Source organism: Mobula hypostoma, chromosome 9 (assembly GCF_963921235.1).
Source record: "Mobula hypostoma chromosome 9, sMobHyp1.1, whole genome shotgun sequence".
NCBI classification, from domain to species: Eukaryota; Metazoa; Chordata; class Chondrichthyes; order Myliobatiformes; family Myliobatidae; genus Mobula; species Mobula hypostoma.
In genome coordinates, this window is record NC_086105.1 from 34212695 (window position 1) to 34239093 (window position 26399).

The 26399-nt window shown below is 41.0% G+C and overlaps 1 protein-coding gene across 3 annotated transcripts in view; it reads right to left on the minus strand.

The window, feature by feature from the left end:
• The window catches only part of wnt5b (wingless-type MMTV integration site family, member 5b), a 125537-nt gene that overhangs the window by 89834 nt on the left and 9304 nt on the right, over positions 1-26399 (minus strand). The gene's annotated exons all lie outside the window — the stretch shown is intronic.

Here is a 26399-nt window from a genome sequence, read left to right on the forward strand (position 1 = left end):
ATTTTCTTTCTTGAATCTCAAGAAACCTGTGATCAATAAAACCGAGATCTTTTTCTCTCCCAGCCTCCTGCAGTAATATTCTTTGGATATATATTAATGCCACGTTGGTTCTGTCACCATACATGATAATCATTTTATATCCAAATCAAATACCTATTTAGTTCTACTTTGATAAGGTAATCATTCAGGATGACACAGTGCATTCTGAAGGGCACATAATATCTAATGATATCAGGGTTACATCTGTTTGATCTCTCCATAGCTTTTGATATGATTGAAAAAAACTGTCCTTTCTGCAGATTTGTACCACTGTTCTTAAACTGTTACATATCTCCACGTTCCAACTTAGTGGAGTTCTTGGAGGTAAAACCAGAGTGGGTTTGCACAATTACTGGGTGATCTGGAGAAACAGTTTCACAAAATAAAGGGGATAGATTAAAAATGAGGTGATGAAAACATCACATCTTAATTAGCTTTTGACTGGATAGAAGTAGCATTTCAGCCATTGCTTTGCTGCAATCTGATCATTGGGTGGCAGATGCAGACAAATAAAAGAGGTACAGTCACCTGAAATGTCGACTGTACCTCTTCCTAGAGATGCTGCCTGGCCTGCTGCGTTCACCAGCAACTTTGATGTGTGTTGCTTGAATTTCCAGCATCTGCGGAATTCCTCGTGTTTGCGTTTTTAGATAAAAGTAACCAGTTTGATTCTTGGGATGTAGGTTTGTTGTACAAAGAGATATTGAACAAACAAGGCATATACTGCCTCAAAGTTAGAAGTATAAAAGGTGCTCATATTCAAATGTACAAAATTCTTATAGACATGTGAGATGTGAAATTGATGTTTCCCCTGGTTAGAATGTCAGGAACCGGGAACACAATCTTAAAGTAAAGGCTTGGACATTCAGGACCAAGTGGATGAAAAATTTCTTTAACCAAAAGTAGTGGTAATTTAGAATTCTCTACCCAAGAGAGTTGTGAAGGCTAGGTCAGTGAATATATTCAGGGCAGAGATAAATAGATTTTAGATTTTTAAGTATTAAAGGATTCAAGAAATAGAAGATTAGTGTAGAAGAAGATTAGTGTATGGAAGTGGTCTGAAGAGAATGATTAGCCCTGATCTTACTGAATGAAAGAACAGGTATTAAGGGCTGAATGGCCTACTTGTGTTCTATTTCTTATAGTAATCCACAAACTAACCCGAACTAGTCTAAAATACATCCTCCTTTTATGTAGACAAGTAGCAGCCGACCAGTGGCACATCTCCAGAATCAGAAAAGCGAATGAAATTGAGCTTTTTTCCCCACATCATGGATGAAGGACATACTTGAGACAACATAAGCCTGTCTTCATGGCCTACAATAATCCAAGCCTGCCCATAATTATTAAATATGATTATTGTGCTGTGTCCCTTCATAGGCTTTATTTGCTCATTAAACTTCCTACAATAAATATCAGTTTGTGGCCAAATTTGATAGGAGCTTTGTTGTGTGTTCTCTAACAAATTTATCAGCTGTTAATATGTCAGGAGGTGCACTTTCCACCAGAAAGTGCTTGACTGCTATTTCTTAGTTTTTCTTGTATTGGCTTGTGATTGGTTCAAAGTAAATTTATTATCAAAGTACATATTAAGGCATCTGTTAGTCTTAAAATCTTCACTCTCCAGGGCACAGGCTTGGGCAAGATTGTATGGAAGACCAGCAGTTGCCCATGCTGCAAGTCTCCCCTCTCCACGACACCAATGTTGTCCAAGGGAAGGGCATTAGGACCCATACAGCTCAGCACCAGTGTCATCGCAGAGCAATGTGTGATTAAGTGCCTTGCTCAAGGACACAACACAATGCCTTGGCTGGGGCTCAAACTCACGACCTTCAGGTCGCTAGTCCAATGCCTTAACCACTTGGCCACGTGCCCACACAAAGTACATATATGCTACCACATATTATCTTGAGATTAATTTTCTTGCAGGCATTTATGGGGAAAAAGAAATAAATAGAATTTTACACGAACAGATAAAGACTGACAAATACCAATGTGCAAAAGAAGACAATCTGTGCAAATAAAATTAATACTGTGAACATAAGTTGTAAAGAGTGCTTGAAAGTGGGTCTATAGGCAGTAGAATCAGTTCAGAGTAGTGGCGAATTAAGTTATCCACACCGGCTCAAGAGCCTGATTGGTGTTGCAGTCTGTACGGTGTACACAGTCCTAAGGCTGGAGATATTCTAAATATTCAGACGCAAGGACTGTTCGCAAACTGTTGTAATCTGGTAGCAGTAAATCCTTAAACTGTTCCCAAAGTCACTTCAGACCTCATTGGATGTGAGAGAAGGTTTCTAAATAAAGCAAATGAACGCATTCATTTAGAAATCTTCAGCACAAAAATGGTCATCTCATACTCTTGTGAAAGTTGACTTCAAAAACCATTAACTGCTCCTATCATCACTGGCCTCCCTTCCTTCCACAGCTCCTAACCTCCATCCTACACTACTAAAGAAAATTACCTGCACAGTTCTGCTGTGATTAATTGTCACCTTTGGAAACTGAACCACTCCAACATATTACTCAGCAAGGTACAAGGTAGGGAAATTCAATTATTATATTACAGCCCATCTCCTCTATGGGCAGATGCATGGTGTACATTCTCTGCCCCATAAAGCTACCATCCACCCCAAATGCAGTTTGTAAAATCTATTCTAGAATACCTAGTGTTGAGCAACTAATCAACCCACAGAGATGAGTGAGAAGTGAAAAAGTTAACAGGACAATATAGAGTCGTTCAGAAACAGTAAATTATTTTCACTGCTTGCTGTATCAATAATTAATCAGTGAAATCATCACAGACTTGAAGGGAGGTGGTTAATTATAAGTAATGTAAAGTTTTAAGAACATGGCATAGGAAATTACCATGTGAAGTGGCAGTGGTAGCAATGTCCATAGTAACTTGGACCAGAAGCAGATAACCATTTAAAACAGAGGAAAATAAAAGATAATGGAGGATGCCTAGAAGGGTTGTTTTTTGACATCTCTGTACCCACTACTCTAACCTTCTGTAATACGCTACTTCAATATGGTCTTTACTGTATAAATCTTACACCAAAACGGAAATTCACAAAACAGTTAATGAGATCAGCTTGGGGTTGTTTTGTGATTCACAGGATATCAGGCTTTCATTCTATAGTCATATGTCTCCCTTCTCGGAAGGAAACAGAAATTGTACATTAAAGCAACATATTAAGTGTGGACATAGCTCCTAATGTGGATAATTAAAATAAATACCAAGTCACTACTAAATAAAAACATTGAATTTGGTTTTCCCAGTCTTGTTATTCTTTGTTGCTAGGATACACGGCTTAATCTTTTTGGTATTGGGTGTTGTTTCTATTTGGGTTTGCTGTTGTTCGGCTGGTTTTAGTTCTGGTTTGCTGTTCCACTGATGTTTGCTTTTGACTTCCCTCCTAATCTGTCCTATTGTGTTGTTTGTAGACTATGGACTGGCTTGACTGAGTCTCTTTTGTTTTATGTAGTGTATAACCCAGAGCTCAATTCTTTTTACAAATGGTAGCTCTACTGTCTTTCTGTAAAAATGATCTTCAGTGTCTATTTGCTCTTTCATTTTTACTAGCATTCATTCCTTTTCCTCTTCACATAAAATAATTCTGACTATTTCTTATTTTCAAAATTTATCATATTTTTGGTACAATTTTTTAGAGTTAGTGACAATTCAAGAGCTAGTGACGTAACTGAACTCTTACTGCAACAACTACTCTTGGAAACACCTGAAGTTGAAAGGCACTCTGGATGCCAGGCATGTAGGTGAGCCCACATCTCAATGATTCTTACCTATGGACAAATAAAACCTGTAAGTTAACTGCGAAGAAATTTGAAGAAAAGAAGATTGGCTAAATTCTTATGTATGCTTTGAACAGATTGCATGCTTCTCCTTGTCAGGAAATGTAGATGAGGTTTGACCCAAGAGAAAAGCAACAGAAATGATATTTTCGTAACAGGCTGCAAAATAGTAAGCCACAAGGGGCCACAAAACAAGAGAAAACAGATAGTCAATACGACAAGGTAACCAAAGGCTAGGAACAACTGGTTGAGGCTGGCTGGCGCAATGAGTAAACAAGGGGTGTGGATTTAACTGGGTTTAACTAGGCTGCAGGTGATGAGTTGTAAACGAGTGGCAAGTGATTCCTGTTAGCTGGGTGCAGTCTGGGAGGTGTCTGCCTCTGCATGCCTGACTCTCCTGTCCTTAAATAAATGTCTCTTGTAGCTTGACTTGAAGGATTGTGTGCTTACCAAATGTAGTTGTGTTTTTGTTCAGTTAATAACCAAATTTTTTTCTGAGAAACGGAGCTCTTTGCATTTCTTCTCTCACTTTACTTCATGGGTTGTATTTTCCTTGAATATGTATCTATATGTTCAGTTCGTCTCTACTATTGCAATGTAACTGATCATGACTTGTAACATCTGATTTGGCTGCCTGCCTTTCAACAATGTCAGGGTCTGGTCCAACAGTTTGGGGATTATGTTTTCTCCTACCATGTACCTTTTTGAAGGATATTTCTTGTTTAAAATACTGCATCAGTAAACACTGTTTTCTTTCTTTAATTTCCCTTCGAGGTGCACATTCTGTGCCACATCTCAGGAATGAATATTTCTTTGTTTCTCGCAGAAACACTAGGAAGCTAAAAGCCACAAGTTTCCATAAATATACCCTGACTTCTGGGCATAACCTGACAGAGTGAGTAGTGATATTTTCATTGGGAATAATAAAAAAGGAAAGACTGACAACCATTCAGAAAGCAGGGAGAAGCATCCACAGTACCCATTTGTTATTGGCTCTCTCAAACTTTTGTGGTCTTGCAAGCAGCCCCACTTCACTTGTAACCTTCTTCAAACAAGGCTAAAGCATTTGTCCCTGCTCTTCATTACCAACTTTTACATTTCCAATCTGTTCTAATTGGAACTCAGTGTAGAGAACTTCTGCATCCCCCTATGATGTGCGTGATGTTACCCAGTGAGACCAGTGGAAACTGATTTGGAGTATAGCCTCTTCTTAAAGGTCTTTCAACCCAGGATGGGATACTTCCAAAATAACACTAAGTTGAATGCATTCACTTTTTTACAGTAATTTTATTTGTCCTTCTGATCCAGATATTCATAAATTCATTCTCATTTATACTTCGTTTCCATTCAGCTGCAAAATGGTTTCAAAAGTATATTGTATATCAGCCAAATCGTGTGGCAAAATCCTGGACTGGAATTTGAACTCTTGACCTTCTAACTTGTGCATGAGTGCTACCAGTTGTAGTTGTATTTCCTGATAAGATAAGGAAACCTGTTACATGTGACTATTATTTTATCAGATGTGGTTGTTAAAAGTGATGCATTCGCTAGTTTCATTACATTTCTTAACACGCAATCATAACATTTCAGTAAAATCAAAGTTCCTCTGCCAATGTAGAGGCACAGAGAGATACAGCACAGAAACAGGCTGTTCAGCCCACCAAGTCTGTGCTGACCATCATCCACCCATTATATATTCATCTCTTTTTATCCTCCTCACATTCCCTCTTCTAGATTGTACCACTCATCAACACATTGGAGGCAACTTGCTACAGACAATGAGTCGGCCAACCAACATGCCTTTGGGAATGTTGCAAGAAGACTACACACTGGAAGAAACTCACGTAGTCTGGGGGAGTACGTGCAAGTTCCATGCAGTCAGCACCCAAGGTCAGAATTGAGCTGGGATCTCTGGCACTGCGAGGTCGAGCTCACTGTGCCGCCGATGAGACAAACCACTTAGGGATTGTGATTTCCTATGGCATTTTACCAAGATTAATTGCTCCCAGACATCCAGCTTTTTTTTTGGGGAGGAACATAATTTGAAGACTCAATGACCAGTGTGATGGCTTCTTAATGGTGCCTAAAACTTCATAGGATATGATTGGCTGATGATATAGTGGAAGCCATAAAGAACGATGCAACACACTGTTGAAGTGATTACATACACATAAAGTACAACAATTGTTAACAGCAAAGTGGCAGGAATCTGTATTTCACTAACAATTCACTGTTTAAGAAGGGAGGAAAAAAGCAAAAGATGGGAAATTATAGGCCAGTTAACTTGACCAGTGATTGGCAAGGTACTTGAATCCATTATTATGGATAAGGTTTTGGAGTACTTGGAGCCACACTATAAAGTAGGCAGAAGTCAGCATGGGTTTTCTTAAGGGAGGATCTTGCCTGACTAATCTGTTGGAATTCTTTGAAGGAACAGTACACTGGATAGACAGAGGGAAGTCAGTGCCTGTTGTTTATTTGGAATTTCAGAAGCTCTTTAACACCATTTCATACACGTGGCTGTTAAACAAGATAAGAGCTCCCAATATTACAGGAAAGATACAGGGATGGACAGAAGAGTGGCTGACTGGCAGAAGGCAATGAATGGGAATAAAGACGGCCTTTTCTGGTTGGCTGCCAATAACTAGTAGTGTCCTGCAGGGTTGTTGGTGTTAGGAACACTCCTTTTCACATTAAATGTTCATGATCTGGATGATGGTTTTGTGGCCAAGTCCTTGGATGATACAAAGAAATATAGACTGAAACTTACTAAATATTGAAAGGCATAGTTAGAGTGGATGTTTGCAATAGTAGGGGTGTCTAGGACCAGAGGGCATAGCCTTAGAGTAGGAGGACATGCCTTTAGAAGAGAGATGAGGAGGAATGTCTTGCCAGTAGATGGTAAACCTGTGGAATTCGTTGCCACAGACAGCTTTGGAGGCCATGTCATTGGGTATATTTAATGGGGAGGTTGATAAGTCCTTGATTAGTCAGGGTATCAAAGGTCATGAAGAGAAGGCAGGACAGTGGGGTTGAGAGGGAAAATAAATCAGCCATGATCAAATGGCAGAGGAGACATGATGGGATAAATACATAATTCTGCTCTTAGGTACTGTGAAAAAGTCTTAGGCACATATATATAGCTAGACCTTTAGTAGAGACCTTTGCACAGTACTGTATTTGTGAACATGGAGTAGGCAGTAGGTTTGTAAATCTGACGAGAGCAAACGATATTGGGGACGGTGAGATGGAGCACCATGGAAGGGGTATGGGACAGGTGGCAGAGAAGGAATGCCAGGGGCAGGGTGTGGCGTGGGTGCAGACACACCCAGCCCTGAGACACCAGGCAAGGTCACTTGATTCCAAACAATTGGTTTATTGATCGATATAGAATATGTCTCTGGTACTTCCTGCTCCCTCCCCTCTCCCTTCCCCTTTTCCCCAACCATCATTCTCCTCTCCCTGCCCCTTTTCCCCAACCATCATTCTCCTCTCCCTGCCCCTTTTCCCCAACCATCATTCCCCTCTCCCTTCCCCTTTTCCCCAACCATCATTCCCCTCTCCCTTCCCCTTTTCCCCAACCATCATTCTCCTCTCCCTGCCCCTTTTCCCCAACCATCATTCTCCTCTCCCTGCCCCTTTTCCCCAACCATCATTCTCCTCTCCCTGCCCCTTTTCCCCAACCATCATTCTCCTCTCCCTGCCCCTTTTCCCCAACCATCATTCTCCTCTCCCTGCCCCTTTTCCCCAACCATCATTCTCCTCTCCCTGCCCCCTTTGCACTCTCAGTCCACAAAAGAGACCCATATCAGAATCAGGTTTACCATCACTCACATATGTCATGAAATTTCTTTTTTTTAATGCAGCAGCAGTACAGTGCAATACATAAAATTAATATAGTACTCTGTAATGTCTTATGGTCAAACCACTAGGGTTTTCTGACATCAGGTAATATTTCAAAGCAACACACACAACACGCTGGAGGAACTCAGCAGGTCGGGCAGCATCCGTGGAAATGAACAGTCAACATTTTGGGCCGAGACCCTTAGTCAGGTAATATTTCAATTCATGTCAGTTGTCTATAAAGATTTACTTACAGTCTAGTTATTTTGATCTTTGGTGCAACCATAAGTTCTCAGCTAAGGGGAAGAGTTCTCATGATTTGAAACTACAGGTGTTCCCTGCTTTTCGAATGTTCACTTTACGCCACCTCGCTTTTACGAAAGATCTACATTAGTTACCTGTTTTCACTAACAGAAAGTAGTTTAACTGTTACGAAAAAAGGCAGCGCGTGCCCCGAGCAGCCAAGCTCCTCCCCTGGAACTGCATTCTAGCCAGCATTGCTTAAACACGTGCATGTGAGCATCTGTGCTTTATGTCGATTTATTTTGGGCAGCCATTAGCAAGGTGAGTTCTAAAGTATTGGAAAAGCCTAAAAGAGCTCATAAGGGTGTTACACTTAGCGTAAAACTAGACATAATTAAGCATTTCGATCACGGTGAACGAAGTAAGGACAAAGTGAATTTGGCTTGTGGAAGTTGACGAAGATGATGTTGAAGAGGTTTTGGCATCCCATGACCAAGAACTGATAGATGAAGAGCTGATGCAATTGGAAGAGGAAAGGATAACGATCGAAACCAAATGCAGTAGCGAACGGACGGAAAGTGAAGTTGTCCAGGAACTGAACGTGAAGCAACTGCGTGAGATTTTCGCTGCAATTGACAACAATGATTGCAGAAAAGTACCACTTTAATTTTGAAATGGTATGTAGGTTTAGGGCATATTTGCAGGATGGTTTGAGTGCTTACAAAGAACTGTATAATAGAAAAATGTGCGAGGCTAAGCAGTCAAGCATACTGTCGTTTTTCAAGCCTTCCACATCAGCCACAGCAGACAACGAACCTCGACCTTCGACATCGAGGCAGGCAGACATAGAAGAGGATGACCTGCCTGCCCTGATGGAAACAGACGATGAAGAGATGATACCCCAGTGTCCCACCACCCCAACCTCTGACGACTCAGCCTAATACACCATCATCAGTGTGCTCGGAGCTGTTTTCCCAATTCCGGTAAGTGATACTACACTGTTCACACATTATTTCTACTTTATATAGGCTGTGTATTTTTATGTGTTATTTGGTATGATTTGGCAGCTTCATAGCTTAAAGGTTACTGGAGACAGTGTTTCTGCCAAGAGCACTTGCACCGAGTGTTTCTGCGTGAGATTTTTGCTGCACTAGACTATGCTTCAATGATTGTAGAAAAGTATTTTTACCTTATATAGGCTGTGTATTTATTATATCTCTCCTGCTTTTACTATCTGTTACTATTATTTTAGGTTTTATGTGTTAATTGGCATCATTTTGTAGGTTATTTTTTGGGTCTGGAAATGCTCAAAAATTTTTCCCATATTAATAAATGGTAATTGCTTATTCACTTTACGACATTCCAGCTTACGAACCATTTCATAGGAACGCTCTACCTTCGGATGGCAGGGGAAACTTGTACACAAGTGAAGCAAGAGAAAGGATGTTGTCAGTCCTGGTCTATCCATAGATCGCCATTTTGCTTGGATATTAGATGAAGAATTGTAGATACAGAGGAAGCTAATGAAATTTTCCTTTACATATGCTTTCCCCAGAGCTTTTCTGTCTTTGTTATGATTGATCTAGAAGAATGTAGTCCTCCAGTTTCAATAAGAACTATACTAAAGATAATACACAACTAAAAGAAAGCTATATTAAAAGCACAGTAGCATAGCTGTTAGTGTAACGTTATTACAGCACTCGTGACTGGGATTCAATGCCAGCCCCTGTCCATAAGGAGTTTGTATGCTCCCCCCATGACTGTGTGGGTTTCCTCTTAGTGCCCTGTTTCCTCTCACATTCCAAAAATGTAGGGGTTAGTAGGTTAAATGGTCAAAAGGTGTAATTCTGCTTGTTGTGTCAGAAGGGCCTGTTACCATGCTGTATCTCTAAATAAAGGAAAAGATCAGAAATAAAACAAAGGAAGCAACAGACATAATTTTTACAATGAAACTTGTCAATCCACAGTATATCTTGAAAATTCAAACATGGTCTGCATCAGATTTAGTACCAAGGTAGAACATGAAATAATGATTATTGCCTTTTCATTTTTCAGTTCAATTCCTGCTCAGGCAGGAAAGGATAAAAATGTTGCCATTGTGGTGTTAATTGCCTTGTCCAGTTTTCAGTTTTCACCCCTAAACTGGATTTGTTTTTAAACTGAGCTAAGTTTAAAAAAAAAACTCTCTTCACTTTAATGGAGCCTGGGTGACACAAGAAATTCAAATATGTTCCTTTCCTCTCTAGGGCATGTGATAAAGCTAACTCTTACAGATAAATAATGCTTTTTGTTTTCTACTGGATATTAGTTGCTGCAGTCTGTTGGCACACTGCTATTTTACCTTCGGGTATTGGTTCAGACATAGCCCATTAAGATTAAATTTAGTCTCTCCTCTTCCATGATCAATTGCGTGTTACAGGGTGTTTGATCAGTTTCGCCTTACTTCTGGGAGATGAAATTCAAATTCAATCCAAACTCTGAAAGTCATTAGTCTCAAAAATCTCAAAGATTTCACCAGTAAATGCAACTGATGTTTGTTTGTACCATTAAATAAATTAATCCAATATTTTTTAAATAAAGGATGCAGAGAAAATAATCAGTCTGTGGTCTTCTATTTCTTTCCGCTTTCATTATACCCAGTGCTGAGCAACCAACCTGCTGATGCCTCAAAGACATTTCACCATCTACAAGGCACAGGTCAGGAATGTGATGGAATAAAATATTCTCTGTTTGAAAGCAGATTCAACAACTCTCAAGAAGCTCAAAACCATCCTGGACAAAGCAGCCTGATCAATTGGTACCCCATAATCCACTCAAAACATTCATTCTGTTCACCACTGGGCGCAGAAACACACTGCAGTCACTTATCTAGGTCACTCCGACAGCACCTCCAAAATCCATGAGCTTTACTATTAAGAAGGACAAGGGCTTCAGGTGCATGACAGTACCACCACCTGTTGATCCCCTCCAAGTCACAAACCATCCTGACTTGGAAATATATTATCTTCCTTCATTGTTGCTGGGTCTAAACCCAGGAACTCTTCTCGTAACACTGTGGGAGCACCTTCACCAAAAGGCTGCAGTACTTCAAAGCACTGGCTCACTACCACCTTCTCAAGGGCAGTTCTGATGGGTAATAAAAGTTAGCTTTACTAGTCATGCCCTAATCCTTAGAAAGGAAATATAAAAACAGAATGATTTAACTTGTATGTATATTGCTCTTTCAAGAATGTTGTTGATTTGTCCTCCACCTTCCTGGATTATGCAGACTAACTTGAAACATTTAAAAAATTGTGCTATTTGGTTTATAGTGCGTGTCTTCATTCTTCCTGCCAAAATATATTCCTTCAGTTTTGAGTTACATTCTACCTGCTATTTTATCAGACCATTTATGTCTATTTAGTGTATTATCTGCCTCACTATTTATGCCATTTCTGAATTCTATATTCCCCAAAGACCTTAACTGAATTTACTGTTCATTCTTGTTCAGGCCATTGGAATATGGAAAAGAACAGTAGATTCAACACCAACCCCTAGGGGTCAGCATTGCACACTTCCTTCACGTCTTTGAAATATTAATTACCATTATTCTCCATATTCTACCAGTTTTTGTCATATGTAACCCTTTAATCCCATGGGTATCAAATTTGTTAATAAATCTATTATGTGGTATTTTGTCAAATATTCTCCAAAGTTCACATATTAGCCAAATTATCCCATTAATATTCTCCATTACTTCAGAGAACACGAACAAGTCAGTCAAATACCATTCATCTGTAGTACAGCTATTGCTAGTTTTCAATTATTTAGCTGTAGTTTCTAAGTGTTATTTACTTTTGTTCTGGGTTAGCATCTCTGAAAGTATCTCCTTCTATTGGTTTTAAACTGACAGGCCTTCAGTTGCTGTTTTATCCTCTTTTGCCTTTGAACGTTGTGCAATATTTACAATTCCCTAACTTCCTGGCATCACACTCGTACCTAAAAGAAAACTGTGTGTGGCCAGGCCTCTGCATCTGTAACCCAACAATCCCAGAAACCCAAGACATATCACGTTCACACTTGGCGAGTTTACCTGAACTCTACCGAACTTCTTATACCTCCTCTATTTTAACCAGCTTATTTACTTTACAGCTTCATCATTTACTAAAGCATCAGCAGCACCCCCTTTTGTGAAATAAAAACTGAAAATGCCAAAAACACTCAGTAGTTTGGAGGGCATCTGTGGAAAGAGAAATACGTTAATATTTTAGGTTGAACCCCCAAAATCATTTCTAGCATTTTCTATTTTCATGCCAGATTTATAGTATTTTCCGTGTTTTTAAGTGAAGGTAGATATACAGTGCTCAGCCCTGCCCTCTGCTGGCACAATTGGGTCCCATGATTTTTTTCTCTCCAGCTCAATGGATAAGTAAGTCACAAAATGGCAGTAGTAACATTTTCAGTCACATTTGACAATGTTCTGGAAATTTGGCTGAGTACAGAAGTCATCTTGAACTACTTGACTAACTTATTCCATACTATATTCCATTGGGAATGTTGTGTTAGAAACAACATTACATTGTCCCAGCAGTAACTGTAAGTGGTAAGTGGTCACTCCCCATGCAATCATTTTTATCGTCGTATAAACACAACATGCTGGAATTATATCCAGGCCTGACCATGTATGGAAACAACCCTATCATCTTGATCCCCCATCGTCTCCCCTCCCCACACTATGTTATTCATCTATCCTCATAAACTTGTTTCTGCTTAATATGTTTTCCTTGTACATTTTAGAATCAGCTTGGGTTTTTACTGCACCACAAAACTGGTATTATTACAAAGCTTTCTTTCCATTGCCTTTTGTCATCCAGGAAACTCAAAGTTCACTTCTCCCCTGTGGAAATGTTCCAATCTGTACCCAATTGTGCATTGAGTGTTTGTTGCCGTTCCTTCATATATATTTATTTTGCTGCTGCCATCGGGAAGGAAATACAGCAGCCTTAGATCCCACACCACCAGGATATCTTCACTCACCTCAACACTGAACTGATTCCACAATCAATGGACTCATTTAGAGTTAAAATCAAAAGAGGGAAAATAGAGCAAGAAAATCCCCATAACTGAGTTGCTCCTGTTTGGGGAAAATATCAGGCATGTTACAGAAAGAGTGAGAGAAGAGTGATACATCTGGGGCACAACTAGTCATTATAACAATTCTAAATTCCTTACATGATGGAAAGGAAAGTCTCAAATCCAAGTTTTCACTGGAAGTACTCTAGGCAGCAGAGTAGGAAATGAAAGCAGGAGCATTAAATTGCACCACTACATAAGCAAATGGGCAAAACTGTGGAAAAGGGATCTCAAATTAGACAGATGTAGATCCAAACAGCATAGAACTGAGTACTCTGTAAAATGTTGAAAACCTTGAAGCAATGTGGGATGTAAACTGTTTTGTAGAGGAATCAGTAGCAATGTCTGGGAGAGGAGAGGCATGGAGAATGAATCAGAAAAGCTAATGGGATGTAGTTTTGTTATCTTGCAGTGTACAAGGAGCCAGATGTAGAAATTATGTAGAGCGAAGCAATTCACAAACGAAAACATTCTGAGCACTCCTGCAGCTATTCGTCCCTTTCAAAATGGATGGACTCGCTGATAAGGTTCAGTGGTCAGATTTCCCAGCAGAAGGAACCACAACAGATTTGCATTCTGTCACTATAATGTTAGAGCACTGTCAGCAAAACCCATGTGAAAAGCAGCCAACAAGTTCACCACCTCTCCAATCCTGACATTGCATTATAGAACTGATAGTAATTTCCAGCAAGTTCAGCCTTTTGATCCAATGCAACTTGCTAGCACCGCAGTTTGTACCCAGCTACTGAATATTTAAATAAACAGTATTCTTTTAAGCGTAAAGTTCAATGCACTGTATACATTATATTAAAAGGCACTGTTCCTTCAATGACTAAAATTACATTAAATGATTGCATGCTTTTTTATTGTAGTTATTGCATTATTAAATGTAGCAACACAAATCTGTCAGAAGAATTTTGTTAGGCATTTAACTTAAAACTAACTTGTGAATGAATACTTTGCCTCATTATTACAGTGTATTGCCATAAATGTCTTTGGAGTGGTATTTCTTTATTTTGAAAGCATAACAGTGTATCTCAGAACATCTGCAAAGGATCCATTGATATTTCTCAAATAAATTTTTTTCTCAAGTATTAATAATAATTTGCTCAATTATAATTAATTTGATCAAGACCTCAAATACATAAAATGGTCAAGGCTGTGGATTATGTCATCTTATGTTGTGTCAAATTTATCGTTGCTATTAACGTACATAATGCTGCTATAATGAGAACATTTTTATCTGCATTCTGCTTGTATAAAGTGTTTGAGATTTGCATGCGGCTTTTATAAGTTACACTGGAACACCATGCAGCATTGCCATAAAGATATTAACCTTTTGATGGTCAAGTGTGATTTGTAGTCATGAGCATATAAAAAATTACTGACCTAACTATGGTGTGCAGTTTATTTAAAGTAGACTGAAATAATCCACAGAAAATCACCGGATGAAGTGTCAATCATCAGGTATTTGTAAGAAATTTCTTATCTTATAAAGTTGTTGTGTAGAGTAGATACAGCTCAGTCTTGCAAGAAAAGAGAGAATAAAGGACACATGAAATAGAAGTTGAAAAAGGCACTTCTGCCTCTCATTCCCATTGTGTCATTTAGTTGATCTTTTACTTTAAGGTCATACTAACCAATATTGTTTGATAGATTTTCAGATATTAGGAGAATTAATCACTTATGTTGACTGTACTCAAGTAACTGAAACTCCACAGCCACTTGATAGAGAATTTCGAAGACTTACTACATTCTTGATGAAAACTCTTTTTCATTTTAGTCCTGAATAGCCAGTCCCTTATTCTGGGACTGCATCTCCTCATACTAGAGATCCCAGAGAGGGGAAACATCAAACCCACATCAACCTCATTAAACCTTGTAGGGATTTTGTGTGTTTAATGAGATCACATTTAATTATTTTGAACTCAAGCGAGCCTAGGCTATGTCTGCTTAAACACTCCTCAGATCATCTAAGGCTTTATCCCAAGAATTGCTTGTGAACCTTCACTACACTTCTCCACGGCAAGTATCCATAAAAAGGGAGCCCAGTACTCAAATATAGTCTTACCAGAGCCATATATAGATAGATAGATAGATACTTTATTGACCCCAAAGGAAATGACAGTGTCACAGTAGCATTACAAGTGCACAAGTATACAAATAATTAGAAGACAAGTCAGAAAGAATAAAAAATAAGTTATTTCTAACAGGAGGGGGTCATCACTTCCCTGGCTATAGGTTGACTCGTTATAAAGCCTAATGGCTGAGGGTAAGATTGATCTCATATAACACTCTTTGGTGCAGCGCAGTTGTCTTAGTCTATTACTAAAAATGCTCCCCTGTTCAGCCCAGGTGGCATGCAGAGGGTGAGAAACATAGTCCAGAATTGCCAGGATTTTCCATAAGGTTCTTTGTTCTACCACAGCCTCCAGTGTGTCCAGTTTGACTTCTAAAACAGAGCCAACCTTTCTAATCAGTCTATTGAGCCTGTGTTGATGCCATTACCCCAGTTTACCAGTGCATAGAAGATTGTACTGGTGACAACAGACTGGTAGAGCATGTGAAGGAGAGGCCTGCATACTCCAAAGGACCTCAATCTCCTCTAGAAGTAGAGGTGACTCTGGCCCTTCTTGTACGCAACCTCTGTGTTGGTGCTCCACTCAAGTCTGTCATCCAGGTGCACCCCCAGGTACTTGTGGGTCCTCACCACATCCATGTTCTCACCATCAATAGTAACAGTGCACATTTCTACTCTTCCACACCCCCGTGTAAAGAAATTTCTCCTCATTTCAGTCCTAAAGAGACTTCACCCTCATTTGAGGCTGTGAGCCCTGGTTCAACATACTTCACCCAGAGGAAACATTCTCACTAATCTGTTGGGGCCATATAACATGTCTGGTGGTCCCGGTGTGGCTTCCTATATATCAGTGAGACCCAACATAGATTGGGAGACTGCTTTGCTGAGCACCTACACTCCGTCCGCCAGAAGAGTGTGCCATGGTTGAATAACTTGCGGTGTTTGCAGGTTCTGAAGCTTGAGAGAATGCAAGGGTAGGGTATGTTGCATGAATATTGAGTCCCTATTCTGATTGATCATATTATTGTACTTGGTGGAGGCCTTTGCTGTTCTGTTAGAAAATTGTGAAGCCTGCAATCCACCCATGTTGTACGAACTCTTGTCAGAAGCTGCAGTTACATTAGAATTGAGTTTCCCAGGCTGCACCCATATGGCATGTCCTCTTTGAGAATTGCGGGTTGCCTTTAATCAGTGTTAACTAACTTCAGTGGTTCTAACTGTGCACATAATTGTCCCCCTTGATACACAAAAGCAATCAGCAGCAACGCTAGTGATGGTTGAACACCGAAATTAAAAGAGCAATATGAGAACGTGTTATTGTTAGTGATATGTGACTGGATGATGATAATAACCAGTGCATTTAAAATGAGGTAATGGCTCCATTAAAATAATTGATAAAGTCATTGGATCTGTTTTCCTCCAAATTCTCAGTCATTTCCAGCATATATTTTAAAACTTTAAAAAAAACAGAATATTTGTAACGCTATGTAACTAGAATCATAGAACTTTGCAGCAAAAGGGGAAAACATTTGGCCCACAGAATTTGTGCTAGCTCATCTGTAAAACTCCCAGGTTAATCCTCCTCCAATTTATGGATTACTGCCCTTCATATTAAATATTCAGCCAATCCTTCTGAGAGAGGTAAACTCCTTCATTTGTGTCATAAATGTGTATCAGCTTATTTGGAAATGGTGTCCCTTGGTTTTAGTTTCCCCATGAGAAACAACATCCTCTCATGTAAAGGGTGTGATAAAGAATCAGAGTCAGATTTATTACCGACATTTGTTGTGAAATGTGTTGCCTGTGGCAACAGTACAGTGGAATACATAAAAAATAACACAAGCTGGATCTGAAGAAGGTGCAGACATTTGGAGATACATTGAATCTGAAATTACCAGGAGAGGGAAAAGGACCAGAAATGTGAGGTACGGGACTGAAATGTGTTGAGTCAATAGATGTGGTGCTGTGTCTTGAGATCACGTTGAGTTTCATCAGAAAAAGTAAAGGGAGCCAAAAACAGATCAGAATGAGATTGGTGAGAGATTGAAGGGAGTGGCAAATGAGAATTCAGATCACCCATGCATACAGAAGTTTTTTGTAAAGTAATCACCCAATCTATATTTAGTTTCTATGATTTAACGATGACTGAATGCAGTACACTAGTTTGGAAGAAGTTAACAGTGCTTCACGTTGAAATTGGTTGGGTCCCTGGGTGGTGGGAAAGGGTAGTTATAGTATAAGAGTCTTCAATATTATCAATACTCAAAGCTGTCTTTGTCCATGCCAAATAATATAAAATATGTAACCATTTGAAAAGCTGCAACAGGAGCATATCTGGACATTGCGCTGACCAAAATACTGATTTGAATGCCCCTTCATTCTTCAAAAGTGTGGTGCGTGGCCAAGTGGTTAGGGCATTGGACTAGCGATCTGAAGGTTGTGGGTTCGAGACTCGGCTGAGGCAGCGTTGTGTGTCCTTGAGCAAGGCACTTAACCACACAATGCTCCAGTCTACCCAGCTGAGAATGGGTACCAGCAAAAATGCTGGGGATTAACCTCGCGATAGACTGGCGTCCTATCCGGAGGGGGGGCGGGGGGAGTCCTGTACTCTCAGTCGCTTCATGCCACAGAAACCGGCAGAAGCACCGGCCCAATGGGCCACAAGTCTCATGACAGACTTTAATCATCTTCAAATAAAATTTTTGGCCCAATAGAGAATTCAAGTGAATATTTCATATATTCCATATATCATCTAAAATACTCTGGCAGCTCAGGAGACTGAAGGGGTTTGACCCCATTGTGTTATAAATTATTGGAAAATATGCATGTAATTCTACTACTTAAATAGCTTAGAGAGGTAAAGTAAAGGAATTATTAAACACGTAGTGTGAGAGTTTGAAATCTTTAAACCCTACAGTTCTGGATAGTGTGCCTGAACACCAAAAATATGTTCAACTGTTTGGGGAGAAGCAGTATACAAGGCTAAAGACAAGGTCATGCCTGATGATTGAGTTTTTGAAGAGTTGGTAAATTTGATGGATGGATTGCCCACAAGGCACAGTGTGAAATCACTCATAAGAAACTGCCATTTTTAAAGTTCATGGAGTTGAAAGAAACTTAGTGAGTTGGTTAGAAAATTGGGGCAGTGCCAGGAGACATTGGGATAAATGGGCAGACAGCCAGTTTGGCATGAAACAAGAATCTGTGTTGGATGACAATTTTTAACCATATCAATAAAAGATGGAAGGGAAAGGAATGTATTCACATATGTTGATGAGAAACAGTGGCGACACTTTGGATAATAAATAAGAAAGCATTAAGTTGCAAAGAAATTTTAATAGATTGAGCAAATCATCGGAATGGTAAAACATGGGTTTCAGTCCTGGTGATCTTGAGGTTACTAACTTTGAATATAGAATAGAAGAGAGTAGTTCCTACATTGTGAGAAACTGGCAGTGGAGGTTTGGAGACCTAAAGGTCCATATACATGGACAGGTGTAGCAAATGAACACCTACAATGGGCAGTGAGGTTACACTATAGCCTGTATACAAAATATTGATTAGACCACACCTGGAATTCTTTGAAGCAGTTCTGGACACTTCAGATCAGGAAGAATATATTGAACAGAATGATACGTCTTCCCATGAAGCACTTACCAGGTTATAGTCCGGTCTACACCAGTGTTAATGCACATGGTTCATTTGCTCATTTTCATACAGATTCTCTGTATCTATTTCCCACTGTTCCCATCACTACCCATGCTGTGCTACCATGGGTTTCAGAGAAGGATTGCCATACTTTTTTTAAAATATGGGGTGGCAATAAGTAAGACCTCGACAGTATCAGTACAAGAGAAGCTATTCACATTTTTTACTGGATAAGTCTTTGAAGGATGCTGCAATAGAGTTATATTGCATGTTGTATTCTCACCAACTCCCAAGCTCCTCCACAGATTGAGCACGTTGTACTCCTCAAGTCGTAACAGCCTGTGGCACTGAGTCTTCAAGATCTAATTAGCTGCAGAAACCTGTGTAAAAGAAATCACTGATGCCTTGTTTTCTTGAGTAAACAACTTCATTTCCAAACTCATGGCAATTGACAACAGCTTGGGAAAACATTTTTTTAATTTGAGTAGTTAATTTCACAAAGGGTTTTTAGGTTACACTTGTCTGTCCCTGCATGTTGCAGTCCACAACGCCAATAGCTACATGAATAGATAACTCGTTTGTCAATGACAGCACTGAATACTGTACGTTAGTGCTTTTTATCATCACGTAACAGTGCCTTCATTTGAAGTAACAAGCCCTTCTCCAATATATCACACCTGATGATGCAAAACAAGTTGAGATTGTGAATACTGAAAGAAATGCAATAAGACTTCAAGGTAATATAGACAAGCTAAGTGAGAGGCAGAAGGAAGATAAAGGGGAAAGATGCAAAATCATTTACTTGTCCTGACCCCCCCCCCATCGTCTCATAGAGGTGTTTCCCATGTGGTCTGTTCCCCCCCGCCCATCGTGTCATAGAGGTGACTCCCATGCATTCTGTTCCTCGACGCCCCCCATCATGTCATAGAGGTGTTTCCCATGCGGTCTGTTTCCCCCCCCCATCGTGTCATAGAGGTGTTTCCCATGCGGTCTGCCCCCCCCCCCATCGTGTCATAGAGGCGTTTCCCATGCGGTCTGTTTCCCCCCCCCCCCATCGTGTCATAGAGGCGTTTCCCACGCGGTCTGTTCCCCCCCATCATGTCATAGAGGTGTTTCCCATGCGGTCTGTTCCCCCCCCCCCCATCGTGTCATAGAGGTGTTTCCCATGCGGTCTGTTTCCCCCCCCCATCGTGTCATAGAGGCATTTCCCATGCGGTCTGTTCCCCCCCATCGTGTCATAGAGGCATTTCCCATGCGGTCTGTTCCCCCCCATCGTGTCATAGAGGCGTTTCCCATGCGGTCTGTTCCCCCCCATCGTGTCATAGAGGCGTTTCCCATGCGGTCTGTTCCCCCCCCCCATCGTGTCATAGAGGCGTTTCCCATGCGGTCTGTTCCCCCCCCCCATCGTGTCATAGAGGCGTTTCCCATGCGGTCTGTTCCCCCCCATCGTGTCATAGAGGCGTTTCCCATGTGGTCTGTTCCCCCCCCCCATCGTGTCATAGAGGCGTTTCCCATGCGGTCTGTCCCCCCCCCCCCCATCGTGTCATAGAGGTGTTTCCCATGCGGTCTGTCCCCCCCCATCGTGTCATAGAGGTGTTTCCCATGCGGTCTGTCCCACCCCATCGTGTCATAGAGGTGTTTCCCATGCGGTCTGTTCCCCCCCCCCACCATCGTGTCATAGAGGTGTTTCCCATGCGGTCTGTTCCCCCCCCCCCCATCGTGTCATAGAGGTGTTTCCCATGTGGTCTGTCCCCCCCCATCGTGTCATAGAGGTGTTTCCCATGCGGTCTGTCCCCCCCCCATCGTGTCATAGAGGCGTTTCCCATGCACTCTATTCCTCCTTTCCATAGATGCTGCCTGACCCACTGAGTTTCTCCAGCATTTTGTGTGTTTTGCTCGGATTTCCAGCATCTGCAGATTCTCTCTTGTTCCCTTAGCTAGCCTCCTTCCCCTCCTCCCACCTTTCTATTCGGGCATCTTCCCCCTTCCTTCAGTCCTGAAGAAGAGTCTCGGCCTGAAACGTCGACTGTTTATTCACTTCCACAGATGCTGCCTGACCCACTGAGCTCCTCCAGCATTCTGCGTGTGTTGCTCTGAATTTCCAGCAACTGCAGATTCTCTCATGTTTATAATACCTCTTCTTATTCATCACATTAATCCTCTACCCTTCCTCCATCCAGACAGTGACAGAACAGCAAAAAGGAAAGATAAAATGCAAGAACACAATCTGGTAACTGCAGACAATAGCCATGGAGCTGAGGTGAGGGGCAGCACCTACCTGCCAGTAGTGAGACACTCACTATAGGCAGCTTACAACCTGAGAGGGGTAGACAGGCACCTATCCCAGTCCCTGCAGTGAAATGGCACAGGCAGAGGACTTGGACGAGAATACTAATGTGACAGTTTACCGTGGGAAACTGATGAATACAGCCAATGAAATACCCTGTGCTTTCGAAAGTCTGCCAGAAAGTGTACATGGAATATCAAGGAGACGAGGGACCCCAGCAAAAAGCTCACACAAAGTTTAGTGCAGTTTAGAGATTGGCCTTGTCAGTGTTGGAGCAATAGACAACTTTATTAACACATTTGGTGGGCACTACTGCCACGGTTCAATGCCCTTTCCTTCTGCTGACACTAATTCCAGCTCAGACACTTGCCATGCAATCTCAGACTACTGCCATCATGGCTGGGGATACTGCAGCTGAGCAGAGCTCCCAGGATGTCACAGTAATTGAGCAAGATGCTTTCCAACAGGGTAACAGGATCGCCCAAGGTGCGGCCCCTAATTTCCATAAAGCACAAATCTGGTTGGGGGTAGGATCGCAAACACTGTCAGGGCAACAATATCTGTGACCCTACCCTTGCCATTTGCAGTTGCCTGATGAGAGTAGTTGAAAGACGCAGTGTAAATCTAAGCCTGTACAGTCCACAGCTGACCCACCTGATCTCAACGTCTGCTGAAGTTGTACTCGTTCATGCTGCAGTCACTAGGACAGCAGGATTTACACCAGCACTAAGGCAATGACTGGAAAGCATACATCGGGTACTTGGCTGTATCTGATTTATCAGTTTAGTTTCTATTCTTTTTTACGGCCACTGGGTACATTCTAACTTTGACTGTTACAAGTAGGGTAGCCGGGATTGTGCCCATGAAGTGCACAGTCAGAATAACTGTTGTCAGACTACCTGGCTAGGAATGAGTTTGCTATATTCCCTCTTCCCTCTGTCTTGCTCCTCCTGCACTGCACCAACTCCGTACGGCAAAGTCTGAGCCCGTGCAATTGTGACAAGGTGCAACATGCAGCAAACCACAACAAAAGTCTTTATTGCTTTAAATGCTGAGGTTCCTCCAGAATGTTCCAGAACATGCCAGTCCCTTACTCAGTTAGATTGGATGGTGCATGGTATTGTTGTACTTTAAGTTCCTCGGCATCTACATCACCGAGGACCTCATATGGTCTATACATACCAGCTGTGGCACAAAAGGCACAAAAGCACCTGTTTCACCTCAGATGGTTGAGGAAGTTTGGTATGGACCCCCAAATCCCAAGAACATTCTACAGGGGCACAATTGAGAACATCCTGACTGGTTGCATCACTGCCTGGTATGGGAACTGTACCTCCATCATCTGTAGGACTCTGCAGAGAGTGGTGCAGACAGCCCAGCGGATCTGTAGTTGTGAACTTCCCATGATTCAGGACATTTACAAAGACAGGTGTGAAAAAAGAGCCCGTAGGATCATTGAGGACTTGAGTCAACCCAACCACAATCTATTCCAGCTGCTACCATCCGGGAAATGGTACCGCAGCATAAACGCCAGGACCAACAGGCTCCAGGACAGCTTCTTCCACCAGGTCATCAGACTGATTAACTCACGCTGATTTGAGTGCATTGCTATGTTACGTTGACCGTCCTATTTATTATAAATTATTATAAATTACTATGATTGCACATTGCACATTTAGACTGAGACGTAATGTAAAGATTATTACTCCTCATATATGCGAAGGATGTAAGAAATAAAGTTAATTCAAATCAAATGCCTTCATGTAAGATTGTGTATCAGAGTCAACAGCCACAGGATAGGATGACAGCACTTCTCATTAAGTGACCATGCTTTCATATGGTGTGCTGGCTCAGATATGTATAGCACTGTGAACTGGTGCAGAATGAATCTATTATGACTGCTTCATGGATACCTGGAAGTAACTGTTGTGATACATTATGTAAAACATACATTCTGGGTCTTGAAGTTCATCCCCAATGTGACAAAAGCCTATCTGATGCAACTCTGCACATACGAGAAACTCCCAGTCTTGTCAAAATCATAGTACCCCTCATCCCATTGTCTTCAGCAAGAGAGATCAGACAAACGCGATTCACCTGGAGTAAAGAAACCCTGTGATACAGCAGGCTGCAGCTTGTTATGTTGGATAGAGGCTGATGTGTAAAAGTAACGTTAAGAGTGAGTGGTGAAATGGTTCTGGCACTGTTGTTCTGACAGTTCTTTCAACCATATTTCATTGAGGACCTCTGAACTGTATTGGAGTTACGTCAGTCTTTGCTCTACAACAGGGTAGACGTAGAAGAGTTGATCTCAGAAAGTCCTTGGTGGAAGCAGCCTGCTCTAGGCCTCCTTTTCTCTATTCTCCCCCTGTACCTCAGCCCTGCCCTTAGGCTCCTCATTCTCTGTATCACTGGTGCTGTGATCTGCCCCCACTGCTTCTCCACGGTGATGTGCACTGCACAAGGTGTCCCTTGTCTGAAACAGTTAGCACAACCTATGCTCTAAGCATCCATGCACGGAAGATAAATTGCACAAACGTTGACTCTGGTAGTGCCCAAGTTGTGGACACCACACAATTTAACTTTGCAGCCTGGTACTTATTTGCAAACTAGCCAAAGGTTCACGTTATAAAGCAGTGTATAGAAAAGTAAAAGATCATTTATAATCACACAAATCTCGAAGAAAGATGTCCACAACATAGTAGTTTCTGGGTACTGACTGCATTATTCTTTGATCTCATTGCAAATTTCCAAGATACTTCATGGAGCTTAGATAAAGAAAAGTGATCTCATCAAAATGCGCAGATTCAGTAGGTTAATTGTAATGGGGAGTCTAGAACCTGATAATAGATCTTTGGTACTGAAAGGAGGAACCTTTGGATTTGTGTTGTGAATCTCTGGAATTCTCTACCTAACTGTAGATGCCGAGTTACTGCTTATGCTCAAAGCCAAGCTCAGTTGTTTTAGGTGTTGGGAAAACCAAATAGGCAGGAAGATGGAGCTGAGGCCAACGATCAGGTCAGCCATGATCTAATGGGTGGTGGAACGGGCTGAAGAGGGGCACAGGCTGTACTCTACTTCTTACCTTATTATGCTTTCGCTATTCCTTCTCAGTCACACTTAACTGCTTGATGCACTAGCTCGTGCACATTCTACTGCATTTCAAAATGTTAATTTCCAAAGCCAAATCGAACCTGCAAACAGTACTGTAACACACATAAAAGTTGCTGGTGAACGCAGCAGGCCAGGCAGCATCTCTAGGAAGAGGTACAGTCGACGTTTCAGGCCGAGACCCTTCGTCAGGACTAACTGAAGGGTTGACTGCACCTCTTCCTAGAGATGCTGCCTGGCCTGCTGCGTTCACCAGCAACTTTTATGTGTGTTGCTTGAATTTCCAGCATCTGCAGAATTCCTGTTGTTAACAGTACCGTAAGGTGCTTTTTGTATACTTGCTACCCCATAGTTTCGAAATATATCTTCTTACTTATTGTTCAAGGTCTTCGAACACAATGGTTCAAACCTTGCATGGTAAATTACTTACAATCTTAGGATCTGTGTATAGATACAGAATTATCCCTACTGCTGTCAGCTGTTTTCAGTATTTTTCAAGTATTTGTTTTAACATTGAACGACTTGTGGAGTTTTGCTGTGTGGCCTGAATTAACTGCAGTTCCTCAACTTTAACTTTGCGGAATCTGCTCATGCAATCTGCAGCAGCTCTGACCTGACACAAAACAAAATCTCTATTCATATATTTAAATTAACTCACTTTTTTTTAAGAAACTGTTTGAGATTTTGTGTTTTCAGAGTCTTTTAATATTTCTAAAATGTTTCAGTTGCCTTGAATTGTTAAAATTGTTTTGGAATGTTTCAAATGATCCGAGATATTCAGATGTGACAGTGTTTTATTACGGGCTAAGATAAGGTATGACTTTCTAAACTGTCTTTCAGATGCTTCATGGCCGGGCAGTCTTGCTACCCCATATGTCAGCAATTTCATACACATGGCCTTGCTACCTGAGAGGAGCTTACCATCAAGGATAGTCAACTGGCCAATATGACCGTCAAATGGACTTGTGGGGTCCTAGAAATGTTAGCCCAGATTTAACTTGTCAGTAGTAGAAAGTTCTACATCACCGAGAATTAATCGTTCAACAAATTGCATTAATTGCTGAGCGTTAATTATTAAAACAATTTGCTCAAACTTTTTTTGTATCTAAAGTATTAATGGTATGTAGAAGAGGACAAGGTGGAGCACAGGCCATGTTTTAATCACCGAAGGAAATAGCTACAAGATTTTGAAATGCATGCACACATAACATTAGGTATGCATGCACAAACCCCTCTAAATTTAAATTTCAGTCTATGGCCCAAAGTGCAAATTATAGTGAAAATTGAGATTAAAAACTTGAAATGTTCACCCACTCATTTAGTAAAACACCCCACTAACTGGTTCATTACTTATTCTTCATTAAACAGGCTACTATGCAAAATTTTAAGGTAGTATAAAACCTCTTTAAAAATTGTTCTGGGAATTCATCCTTTCCAATATCTCTGACCTTCACCTAAAAATAATTCAGTACTACAAAAACATGAATATACATAAATGATTTTTCTGAAGTATTCATGTGAAATCTTCATCAGGGTTCATTGTGAGCAGGATTACAACCTTGACGTTAATCAATCCTTAAATGTCTCAAAGATTTCTTCTTTCTCTGAAAAGCAGCATTTATTATCTTTCTATCTTTCTCTAACTACCTGAGAAGACAGTGATGCTTATACTGACACTGGGAGAGGACCAACAGTGCTGTTCGATAAAGAGTGACTCAAGAAGGGGATTTGTAGTGGACACTGGAAAGTCCTCCTGAAGAAACAGCAGTTATAGACACTGCAGCCATGGTACAACGGTGATGGAGGGGGGGGAGCATTTAAGATCCCATCCAAACCCGATGACTTTTTTTTTAAAGTAGCGCAAGCCTTCCTCGTACCTTCTCAATCAATTTTCATCCCAACCAGGATCTTAACTTTTATTTTTATGGTGACATCATCATCATCATCATCTTCCCAGATCAAAACATGCAAAATACTCACTTAGTATTTAGTTGTGCTACCAGAGCAGGCCAGCATTTTGTTCTCCAGTCAGTCCTTCTCTCACTGCTTTTACTATTTACATAAGGAACAATTTTGGGGAAGTACAGGCAGTCCCCAGGTTATGAAAGGTTTTCATTCTTCAGAGGTGTCCTTAAGGGGTTTTTTTCTGTATGTCAGAATGTTTGTTTTCTGTAGTAACCCATATTATATAGCTCTCTCTCTCTCTCTCTCTCTCTCTCTCTC